Source organism: Moschus berezovskii, chromosome 1, assembly GCF_049115385.1.
Source record: "Moschus berezovskii isolate FMDL1 chromosome 1, NW_MosBer_1.0, whole genome shotgun sequence".
NCBI lineage: Eukaryota > Metazoa > Chordata > Mammalia > Artiodactyla > Moschidae > Moschus > Moschus berezovskii.
Window position 1 is genome coordinate 31,162,040 of NC_142460.1, and position 12,604 is coordinate 31,174,643.

Consider the following 12,604-nt stretch of genomic DNA (forward strand, 5'->3'; position numbering starts at 1 on the left):
GTCCTCTGTTGTCCCCTTCTCCTCCCACCTTCGATCTTTCCCAGCATCAGGGTCTTTTCCAAAGAGTCAGTTCTTCACATGAGGTGGTCAAAGGATTGGAGTTTCAGCTTTAGCATCAGTCCTTCCAATGAATATTCTGGACTCATTTCCTTTAGGATTGACAGGTTGGATCTCCTTGCAGTCCAAGGGACTCTCAAGATTCTTCTCCAACACCACAGTTCAAAAGCATCAATTCTTCGCTGATCAGCTTCCTTTATAGTCCAACTGTCACATCCATACATGACTACCGGAAAAACCATAGCTTTGACTAGACTGGCTTTTGTTGGCAAAGTAATGTCTCTGCTTATTAATATGCTGTCGAGGTTTGTGATAGCTTTTCTGGAAAGGAGCATTGTCTTTTAATTTCATGGCTGCAGTCACCATCTGAAGTGATTTTGAAGTCCAAGAAAATAAAGTCTATCACTGTTTCCATTATTTCCCCATCTATTTGCCATGAACTGATGGGACCTGATGCCATGATCTTCATGTTTTGAATGTTGAATTTTAAGCCCACTTTTTCACTCTCCTCTTTCACTTTCATCAATAGACTCTTCAGCTCTTCTTCACCTTCTGCCATAAGGGTGGTGTCATCTGCATATCTGAGGTTATTGATATTTCTCCCGACAATCTTGAATCCAGCTTGTGCTTCATCCAGCCTGGCATTTCACATAATGTACTGTGCATGTAAGTTAAATAAGCAGGGTGACAATATACAGCCTTGAAGTACTCCTTCCCCAATTTGGAACCAGTCCATTTTTCCATATATATTCTTGACTGTTGCTTCTTGATCTGTATTCAGATTTCTCAGAAGGCAGGTAAGGTGGTCTGGTATTCACATCTCTTGAAGAATTTTCCACAGTTTGCTGTGATCCACACAGTTAAAGGCTTTGTGTAGTCAATAAAGCAGAAGTAGACGTTTTTCTGGAATTCTCTTGCTTTTTCGATGACCCAATGGATGTTGGCAATTTGATCTCTGGTTCCTCTGCCTTTTCTAAATCCAGGTTGAACATTTGGAAGTTCTCATTTCACGTACTGCTAAAGCCTTGGTTAGAGAATTTTGAACATTACTTTAGTAGCGTGTGAGATGAGTGCAATCGTACAGTAACTGGTGGCTTAGATGGTAAAGACTCTGCCTATAGCATTCTCTGGTTTTATCCCTGGGTTGGAAAGAGCCCCTGGAGAAGCGAATGGCAACCCATTCCATATTCTTACCTGGAAAATCCCATGGACAGAGGAGACTGGAGGGCTAAGTCCATGGGGCCACGAAGAGTAGGACACGACAGAGTGACAAAACACAGCACATTACCACTTAACTGAGAGTAATCTTTTCTCGGTCTACTGATTGAAGAAATGCTAATGTCTTCTGAAATCACCCTCACAGAAACACCCAGATACAATATTTCACAAATTATCTGGACAACCACTAGCCTAGCCAAACTAACACAGAGTAACAATGACAGTTTCCATCATTGACATAATTATTTCTGCTTTGACCTTGTTTTGTTTTACTCTGTTGTTCTTGAACTAACTTTTATTTTTTAAGTGCTTAGTGCTTATCTCACCTTCCATTTATATCTTCTATTTGTAATAGAAGTAATGCAATCTATTACTTACATTAAGTTGTAGCATTCACATATTGATGATATATAGTGATTTTGTTTTTATTATATACATATACGTATTTGTACAGAGAAGCTGTTCTCTCTACAAATATCTTTACCTAAAAAGGGCAGTTGTGCTTCTGCCTGAAAAATGTACAGAAATGTGAGAAGCCCAAAGAGAATTTCCTTTCAGTTGCAGATAGATATGGAATAGTGGGTTTGGCTATTTACCTAAAGTACTTTACATACATTATTCTAACTCTTGTTTTTATTAATGGGAAAACTTTCAAAACAAAAGTCCTACAGGACAGGACTTTGTCCCACTCCTGACCTCACAGGCTGATACCCATTTCCTTATTCACTGAGTTTTGGCCCACATGACTACCCTATGGGACCTGGAACATTCATGTTTATTTCTCAGAATCTTTTCACTGGCAGTTCCCATTTCTTGGAATGTTCCTGATCCTTAATTCCTTGCTTAAATTTTGCTATCAATCAGGCCCACTATGCTTTAAATTTCAATCTCCCCTTGACAATCTCTATCAGCCTTTTTGTACTACTCGTCGTCATCATCATCCCTTTAACATATCATATCATTTATTTTTAAAATATATTTGGTTAATTGTACAATGCAAGTTCTTTAACTTCAGGAATTTTTTGTTGCCATTATTCTTGCAGAATATAGGTCTTTTACTTGAAGACTTTTTTTCTTTTTTTCTCTCTGTTGGGATGGTAAGAATCCAGCTCTTGTTTTTCAGAATCACTGGCTGTTACTAAGCTGCAGAGAATGAAAAAGAGAAAAGAAAGAACAGATGTGCACAGACAAAGGTCAAGGTATAGTGACAAAATAAGGCTGCTCCAGCAGCTACTCTCCCTCCTTTGCTCATGGAATTTGCCAAAGAATGGAAAACTTTCAAAAGAAAAATTCTTTTTCTCAAAATAATTTTCTTTTCCCTTTCTTGGAAATCCCTGTGGGCAATAGCATCAGAACAGGACACCAAAGGAAGTTCTATGTGATGCTGTAGTAATTGACTTAGACTTCTGTTAAAGAATTATCTTTTGTTCGTGCTTTTCTCTCTGCAGTGACACATAAACCTCCTGAAATAACATGAAGCTTTGTGAGGGTTTTATCTCCAGGGCCTTTCCTTATTATATAAGACTTCATGGCTTACATTGTGTGTCATCAGTAAACATCCTGTGCCTACTGCTGAGAGATTCAGTTTCTCAAAAACAGGTCAAATATTGTATGGAGAGATGCTAGTATAATAATTCAAAACTTTCCTGTTTTTCCAGAAATCATATGAAGGTTTGGTTTTGTTCTTGAAGCAGTTTTTTATATCTATAAAACTATAGAGATAGTGGATTAATTTGGGACAGTTGGGTTAGGTGTTTTCTGAAAAGATGAAGTTACAGTAACTAGATTTTATTTTAAACATTTCTGGAAAGTACTCCCTTAGCATCCAAGTTAATTCTGCAGGTTATAAACTTGGCATTACAATGATATCACATTATGTTATTTCAAAATAATGATGTAGACTAGTCCTATTTTTTTTCTAATAACAGAAAAAAATGTGTATGCATCTGTGCTTCAAAAGTAATATTTCATAACATGATATTTATTTCGAAGAATTTGTAACCCATATATTTATAAATGCATTGCCAAGGGACAAATTTTTCAAATTAAAATCTCAGGTCGTGTGATATGACCTCAGATTTAAATTTTAATAAACTAATAATACTTATTTTAATCAAAGGTAGCTAAAAGGACAAAATCTGTGAATTCAGCATAGTCAGACTCTTTTTTGTTCATATCTTAGAAAAGTACACTCTCCTCAAAAAATAATTTTGAGTTAAAACTTTCACATATGAAATGCATTTGCTTTTGTATTTTTAAGAATGTAAAACTTCAAATATATGAGATTGAGGATGCCACACAGAGTCGGACACGACTGAAGTGACTTAGCAGCAGCAGCAGCAGCAGGATGGATAGATGTATTGTTTTTACTAGAAATTAGTGATGATATGTAAGGTAGTGGCCCCTTTGCAAAAAGAGAAAAGCTAAACGAATGTGCATGGTAAAGAGTCCACCTGCAAAGCAGGAAACCCAGGTTCCATCCCTGGGTCAAGAGAATCCCCTGGGATAGGAAATGGCAGCCGACTCCTGGGAAATCCCTTGGACAGAGGAGCCTGGAGGGCTAAAGTCCATGGGGTTGCAAAGAATCATACACAATTGAGTGACTTTCAGCTCATCTTATGCCTAGGTCAAAGAGAACTATGTGGCCTGTTTTATCATTAATTGATGAATTGATTAACTGCTCAATATTTATTGAGAATTTTGGTTTTGGAGGATTTTTAAATGAACAAAGCAAAAATCTGACAGCTCAAGCAACATCTGTTTGAGTAGTAAGGTATGATAAATGCTTTCAAAATGTACATGGTTTGCCCAGTTAATTATACTCTTGTAAACAACGAACATTGGTATCAAATTCACTTTTCTGAAGACAAGGAACAGACATGACAAATTATCTTCAGAAAACCTCCTGTTTTGGTATAGCTTGTGTGTGTGTGTGTATGTGTGTTAGTTGTTTATTTGTGTCCGACTCTTTGCAACCCCGTAGACTGTAGCCCACCAGGCCCCTCTGTCCATAGGATTCTCCAGGCAAGAACAATAGTGTGGGCTGCTATTTCCTTCTCCAAAAGAAACTATAGAAAGGAAGAATGTGAAGTCTCTCATACATGTCTGACTCTGCAAACCCATGGACTGCACCCTACGAGGCGCCTCCATCCATGGAATTTTCCAGGCAAGAGTATTGGAGTGGGTTGCCATTTCCTTCTCCTTTGGTATAGCTTATGAGCCAAGAATGATTTTTACATTTGTAATTGGTTCAATTTCAAATGGTTATTTAAGTATCCACATACCAGATTTCACCTCTTGTCTCACAAAGCCTAAAATATTTATTATAATGCCCTGTAAGAACAAGTTTGCCAACCCTGATATAGAATATAAACATGTATTTGATTCTCTTGATTCTTCCTCTATAGATGATGATATCTGGCTTTATATTTATAAATATATTCTGTGTCTGTCTCTCTCTCTCTGAGAGAGAAATGTAGGAAATGTTCTCTGGTGGCTCAGTGGTAAAGAACCCGCCTGCAATGGAGTAGCTGCAGGAGACACAGTTCAGTCCCCGAGTCAGGAAGATTCCCTGGAGGAGGGTACAGTAAAACACTCCAGTAGTCTTACCTGGAGAATCCCATGTATAAAGGAGCCTGGTGGGCTACAGTCCATAGGGTCTCAAAGAGTATACACCACTGAAGCAATTTAGCACACAAAGGGGATTACCCTAGATTACATTGAGAAGCCTGAGTCAATCAGTGGAATGGCTTTAATAGCAGAATAAAGGCTTCAGTGAAGAAATTCTGCTGTGGATTGCTGATCTCTGAGGACAGGGCACCACCTGACTCATGCAGATGACTGAGGGATGTTTGACAGACTCCCATGAGTCTGCGACTCCGTCTTCTTAGGAGGATAGGGCCAGCTGGGGCATTCCTTCTCAGGAGGTGGATCTGGTTCTGGAGTAGAAAAAATATCAGCAAAAGTGCTGCTTTGGGAACCAACAGTTCTTGCCCCAGTAAGGAACTCTTGCTGGAGTAATGTGGTCAGGAGCATGAGACAACAGGAAACTCCGTCTCCAGTTATGTCACCTACTGACAAAGCTCCACAAGGACTGGCTGGAAAAATAAATTAACTTTGCAGAATCCCAGCTTGGGAATCATGGTTCATTTCAGTTCAGTCACTTAGTCACGTCTGACTCTTTGCAACTCCATGGGATGCTGCACACCAGGCCTCTCTGTCCATCACCAACTCCCAGAGCTTGCTCAAACTCATGTCCACTGAGTCAGTGATGCCATCCAACCATCTCATTCTCTATTGTTCCCTTCTCCTCCAGCTTTTAATCTTTCCCAACATCAGGGTCTTTTTTAATGAGACAACTCTTCGTATCAGGTGGCCAAAGTATTGGAGTTTCCGTTTCAGCATCAATCCTTCCAATGAGTATTCAGGACTGATTTCCATTAGGATTGATCTGCTGGTTTGATCTGCTCTCTGTCCAAGGGACTCTCCAGAGTCTTCTCCAATACCACAGTTCAAAAGCATTGATTCTTAAGTGGTCAGCTTTCTTTATGGTCCAACTCTCACATCAACACATGACTACTGGTACATTGTAAGCTGAGAGTCAGTATCTAATTACAAATACACTGGTCATTGTTTCACAGTGACTGTTACAAAAGGGGGTATAAATCAGGCTCCTGGAAAATAAAGTTGCCTTCAGAAAATATTTATATTTATCTCCAAGTTTGGCTGTTCCAAATACTATTTATTCATCACAGTTAACTTGTAACTTCAGTTCAACTTACCAAATATGTATTTATAATAACTATGAAGCAGATTAGATGTAGTGACAAAACCTTGTTAGAAGAGTGATAGTCATTTTGGGTTCCTTCATTAAACTTTATTTTCCACTTGCTAAAAAGAAGATCCTAACGCTTGAGACTATGTCATGTATGTTCTACAACTACTAGTTTCCTGTGGATGAGAATAGAAATTTACGCTTCTCCTATAAAATCTGTATTGTAGCAAATACAGCTGAAAATCTGAGGATAAAAGAAAAATTTTATGATTTCTATTTGAGAATAAATTAGAAATCATACTAAATCTTTGACCATTTAATATTATTTAGAAGCCCAAAGATGTGTAAGGGTTTTGCAAAAATCACTTTGAATCAGTATGAAAGTCTATGGATGTAACTCCATGAGAATATAATGAGTGTTCAATGTTGGTTAATTTTAAGAAACTCCATATTTGATTTAAGAGATAGAAAATAAATATAATTTCAAAAGTATAAACCAAAGGGCATGTATCTTGAGACATGTTACAGGTGAATTGGAAAGTTCTTCAGCAGATTCAGTAGAATAAAAAACCTAGAGAAACAAATTCTGATATATATTTATACTTCTATCAGATGAAATACTCAAGTCTCATTTATAGAAGTGAAAGCTGGTTATAATGATATGTAATAAATATTTCATTTTGAAATAACAATATGGAAGTCTCAAAACAACAGATTTCTGTTCAGGAAATACGTGACCAGAGAGACATTGTCAAACATAAAGCAGCTCTATGGAACATTCCTTGTCATTACTACTGTGCCAGGTGATAGTTGGCAGATAAAGAGGAGAACAAGCTAATGACTGTCCCTTTCTCTTGCAGGAAATTTTTGCTTTAGGAGAGTATTTACCTTCTGATTGTGCTGAGTTCAAATACTCTTCTTTTCCAAATTATGGTTTTGTCATTTGCCCTATCAGACAGGAGACACTCCTAATCCAATTTTTTTGATTGAGTTTACATATTTAATGATGCATTTAGATTAATGGCATATAACTATAACATGGAAATAAATATTTTGAGTTTAAAATATTATTTTAGTCAGGAGAAGTTTCTTGTATCTCCCCAATTGGTCTTTATTACGGTCTTTGTAGAAGCATTATATCTAGATGTAACAAGAAACTGATTAATAACCTACATATCCAGTCAATCAATTAATACATCTACTTTAATTTTTAAATATTGCTCAGAAACTGTAAAAGATGGCAAAATCATTGTCCTTCTTCCACTATTTTTGTCACTTGGGCTTCCCAGGTGGTGCTAAGTGGTAAAGAACCCACATGCCAATGCAGAAGATTTAAGAGATGGGGCGGGATGATTTCATGGAGAAGGAAGTTGCAACCCACTCCAATATTCTTGGGCTTCCCTGGTGGCTCAGTTGGTAAGGAATCCACCTGCAATGCAGGAGATCTGGGTTCGATACCTGGTTTGGGAAGATCTTCTGGAGAAGCGAAAGGCTACCCACTCCAGTATTCTGGCCTGGAGAATTCCATGGATTGTATAGTCCATGGGTTTCAAAGAGTCAGACACAACTGGGCAACTTTCATCTCTCCAGTATTCTAACCTGGAATCCCATGGACAGAGGAGCCTGGAGGGCTAAGGTCTATAGATTCACAAAGAGTCGGGCATGACTGAAGCAACTTAAGCACACATACATGCATTTGTTATATCAATGTATCATTGCCAACATTGAGGGTATTGTATCTTCTAACAAGGAAAAAGTGAAACTGTTAAAAAGCTTGCAAATTAAGCCTTCGTTTCTTCTTTTTATTTCTTGTAGAAAACATTGCTTCCCTTTAAATTCCACCTCTGAAGAAATTTGCAAGTAAGTAGTAGGAAAGGCTGAAACACAAATTAAAAATTTTAGTTCAGTTCTATCATAAACAGTATTATTTTCTGAGAGTAAGTGGAATTTATATCAAAAAGAAGTTGGGGATTAACAGGAAGGTTATAAAGGCTCTGGAAGAATAATTAAAAAAAATAAAGGCAGTAAATTCAAATTAACCTGTTAAAGAGAAACCATCATTTCCTTTTCTCCCCAAAGCATTTTAACATCTCATAATACTACCCTTTTGAATTGTGTTGTTGGAGAAGACTCTTGAGAGTTCCTTGGACTGCAAGATCAAATCACTCAATCCTAAAAGAAATCAGTCCTGAATATTCATTGGAAGGACTGATGCTGAAGCTGAAGCTCCAGTACTTTGGCCACATTGTGGGAAGAGCCAACACACTGGAAAAGACCCTGATGCTGGGAAAGATTGAAGACAAAAGAAGAAGGGGGTCGCAGAGGATGAGATGGCATCACTGACTCAATGGACATGAATCTGTGCAAACTCTGGGAGATAGTGGAGGACAGGGAAGCTTGGTATGCTACATGAGGTTACAAACAGCTTGGGCAAGAATTAGGAAATGAACAACAACAAACACTAGCCTAAACAAAATCTCGGAGCTTCTCTTTTCTTATCTGTAAGAAATAGGGATAATAACAAATCAAATACAGTCATTTTGAGAATTAAGTGAGCTAGCACATGTGAGCTTGCCTATTATAATATGTCAAAAATTATACATTCTAATATTCAAAAACTTAAAATGGATAAATATATTCTGAACCTATTGCCTTCAACTTGTATTTTTGCCTTCACTTAAGAAAGAAAAAGAGAGAGATAAAGAAACAGAACAAGGGACTTCCCTGTCAGACCAGTGCTTAAATCTTTGCCTTCCAATTCAGGAAGTAAGAACTCATTCCTTGGTCAGAGAGCTAAGATCCCACAGGCTTTGTGGCCAAAAAATTAAAACATAAAACCGAAGTAATATTGTAACAAATTAAATAATGTCTCTAAAAATGGTTTCCATTAAAAATCTTAAAAAAAATAAAAAAGAAGAAATGGAGGGAAGGAAGGAACAAGAGATGGAGAAAAGGAGGGAGGCAGGTTGTTGGACCACAGGAACCTTTCATCCCTTTATACATTCTGAATGCTCATATATGGCCATAACCATGCCCTCTATCAGAAAGTCCTGTCAGGTGTTGGGTTTATTTCTAACTACTCCTCTGCCTCATTTGACCTTATTATGGCCTATTTTATTTTAAAGAATCATGAAAAAGGTCAAGTTTATTTCATAAAGTGCAGAAGCTAATGATGTTCTGTTTCTTGTATTTTTCAACCAGCTTATTTCTGTTCTTCTTCAAAGCTCATAAAAGAGCATCAAAATAAAGCAGTGGCGTGAACACGGAGACTTGCAGGCATATCCCATCATGAGTGCTCCTAATTGATCTCATTTCATCCTACGCTTTCTGATTTACGTCCTTGGGGCAAGTTAGGTCTGTGCTACTGGAGAAAGATTAAATTATCCTTTACATTCTACAAAGAATATAACACTCAAGATAAAATAGCCATTTTTCACCTCCCCCCTCCCCACAAGGTATAGGCAAGCAGCAGCTTCTCTCTACCTATTCTTTAATTCAGGTGTGTAAATGGGGGGAAAGTAGTTCAGTAAAGAAAGGACATAGGATTGATTGATTAGTTTTCTGTCTGAGAAGCATCACATAAAAACATATGAATATCTGAATTAGAAACTGGCTTAAGCTGAAGTCATTGCTCTCAGCATCCAAGAAGCCAGGTAGTTAAAGAGCTTGATGTGCTTAACTGTAGCCATGCCAAGGCATTCAGCTTTGCCAATTTCCAACCCATACAAGCGACTCTTGTATTATAATGGAAAAAATGCAGGTGTATCTTTGAATGTGCCTAAATTCGATCCCAGGTTGTGCTTTAGATGCCCAAACAAACATCTATGAAAAACTCTTTTTATTTATTTTTCTATTTTCATTCACCATATTTAAAAACAGAACACTGACATCCATGTATTTTATATAGAGATTTTGCAAAAGGAAGATCAACATTTGCTATAATTCCATATCCTCTAATAAGTTGCTCATGCAGGTACAGATAATAAAATATGATTAAATATTTTATTTATATTAAACTAAAATCTCCTTTTAAAGTTTATTTTGAAAGATATTGTAAAATGAAATGAAATATCCCATGGTTCACTGAAATGAAAATATTTGAGTAAATTTATTTAAAATATTGGTGGTTCTCATTAGACTGAATACTTTACTTTTCCCCTCAAAAGTCCATTTAAAAAGTATAAGATGATGTGGCTATATTTCATTTTGATTACCCAAAGATGTTATTTACCATACTTAGAGCAATGATTCAGAAACCGTTTCAGGGATTAGATACCCATACTCCTGACATATAAGAGACATGGGTTCAATCCCTGGGTCAGGAAGATCCGCTGGAGAAGGGCATGGCAACCCACTCCAGTACTCTTGCTTGTAAAATGCTATGGACAGAGGAGCCTGGCAGGCTACAGTCCATAGGGTCACAAAGAGTTGGACATGACTCAAGCAACTTATCATGTTACGCACACAATCCACTGTCTTCCCTATTGCCTGGATGGGGCTCCATCCCAATCTCCAGAGCATTGCCAATGAAAATTCAAGCAAAGTCACTTTGGATATGGGCTGAGCACATAAATGATCTATGGATCACATATCATATGTGGACGCTAACAGAAAATAAAATTCTTGCTTATGTTCTTGCATGGAAATTGGGGAACATTCATCTTGTAACCATAAAGAAAGGATCTGTTTGACAGTGAGGAGTATACATAAGCTGTTGAGCAAACCAATCATCAGCAAATCAGTTAATAATAAATCTTGGTCATTATTTTTCAAACTATACTGTTGATCTTTAACATTGGAGAACCACATTATGTCTGAAGTATTTTAGACACAGAAATTTTCAGTTTTGAAATATCTGTTTACTTATGCTTATCCTCTCTCTCTCTCTCATTTTATTTATTAGAATGAGTTATTATGATTTAGATAATAAAAATGAAAATAATATATGAAGGTACAACTTAATCTGATATATCTAAAGATCTACAAAAAGCAAGGATGATGGTACTGGGATAAGTATTGCTTAAAAATAGGGCTGTACTGACTGATGATTTAGGGCAATCTGACTGACAGTGATGAAGGCAAAGTCATATTTGTACAAGAATAGGAGTTCAGTTGCACAGTATGATAAAAATTTCCGCTCTGAATCTAGAATTGTTGAGCTATTGGGAAGGAATTGCATCTGAATCTATGTCTATAATTATGTTTATTTACATTTATATGCATCTATCCATGTGCATCTCGACCTAAAAACTCGAGGTAACATTGAAATGTCTTCCTTCCTTTTTATTTTTCTTTTAATATATCCATGAAACAATGTTCCTCCTATTCTACTTTTGCATCTGAATGCTCTAATTTTTATTCTTGTAAGTTATTTATTGATGCTTTTGAACTGTGGTGCTGGAGAAGACTCTTGAGAGTCCCTTGGACTGCAAGGAGATCCAACCAGTCCATTCTAGAGGAGATCAATCCTAGGTGTTCATTGGAAGGACTTATGCTAAAGCTGAAACTCCAATACTTTGGCCACCTCATGCGACAAGTTGACTCACTGGAAAAGACTCTGATGCTGGGAGCGATTGGGGGTAGGAGGAGACGGGGACGACAGAGAATGAGATGGCTGGATGGCATCACCGACTCTGTGGACATGAGTTTGAGTGAACTCTGGTAGTTGGTGATGGACAGGGAGGCCTGGCATGCTGTGGCTCATGGGGTCGCTAAGAGTCGGACACTACTGAGCGACTGAACTGAACTGAACTGAAGTCATATAAATTTCCTTAGAAAAATTTTGAGTTTAAAGTCTAAGATATTATTGAAAGCATGCAAAGAATTTAAGCTTAACTGCTTTAAGGCAATTAAGAACTAAAATTTTTCAAACTGAAAACAGAGTTATGAGATAATTCACACTGAAACTCATAAACCAATTTAAGGAAAGAATAGGTTGAGAATAAGATTTAGTTTAAAGATGGATTAATTTGTAAAAATAACTGCTTCTTTGATAACTTCAACTTTCTATTACTTTTTAATTGATATAATTGGCATATAATATTGTGAAAGTTTAAGGTATTCAGTGTGTTGATTTGATAAATATACACATTGCAGTACTACTACCACTATAGTGTTAACTAACACCTTCGTTAGGTCACATAGCTATCATTTCTTTTTCATGATGAGAACATTTAAGATCTAGTCTCTCAGAAACTTGGAAGCATATAATACAATATTGTTGACTCTAATCACAATGTTCTGCATTAGATCTGCAGAACTTATTCATCTTCTAATTGCAAGTTGGCCCTTTAATCCACTTTTCTCAATTCAACTTTAATAAATGGAAACTGATTCACTCTGTGTGACATAGCCAGAATTTCAAAAAATAAGTAGAACCTGTTGCAAGATAAGAAAATTGTGTTTGTTAATTATGGTAAGAAAATTATCCTCATCTGTTTGCTCAATGACCTTACAGACACTTTAATGGGAACAATAATTAAATGCATTTAAAATTTGAATTTTAATCAAAATTAACAATTTCTTGCTCACCACTGAGCATATGATCTTTTTCAA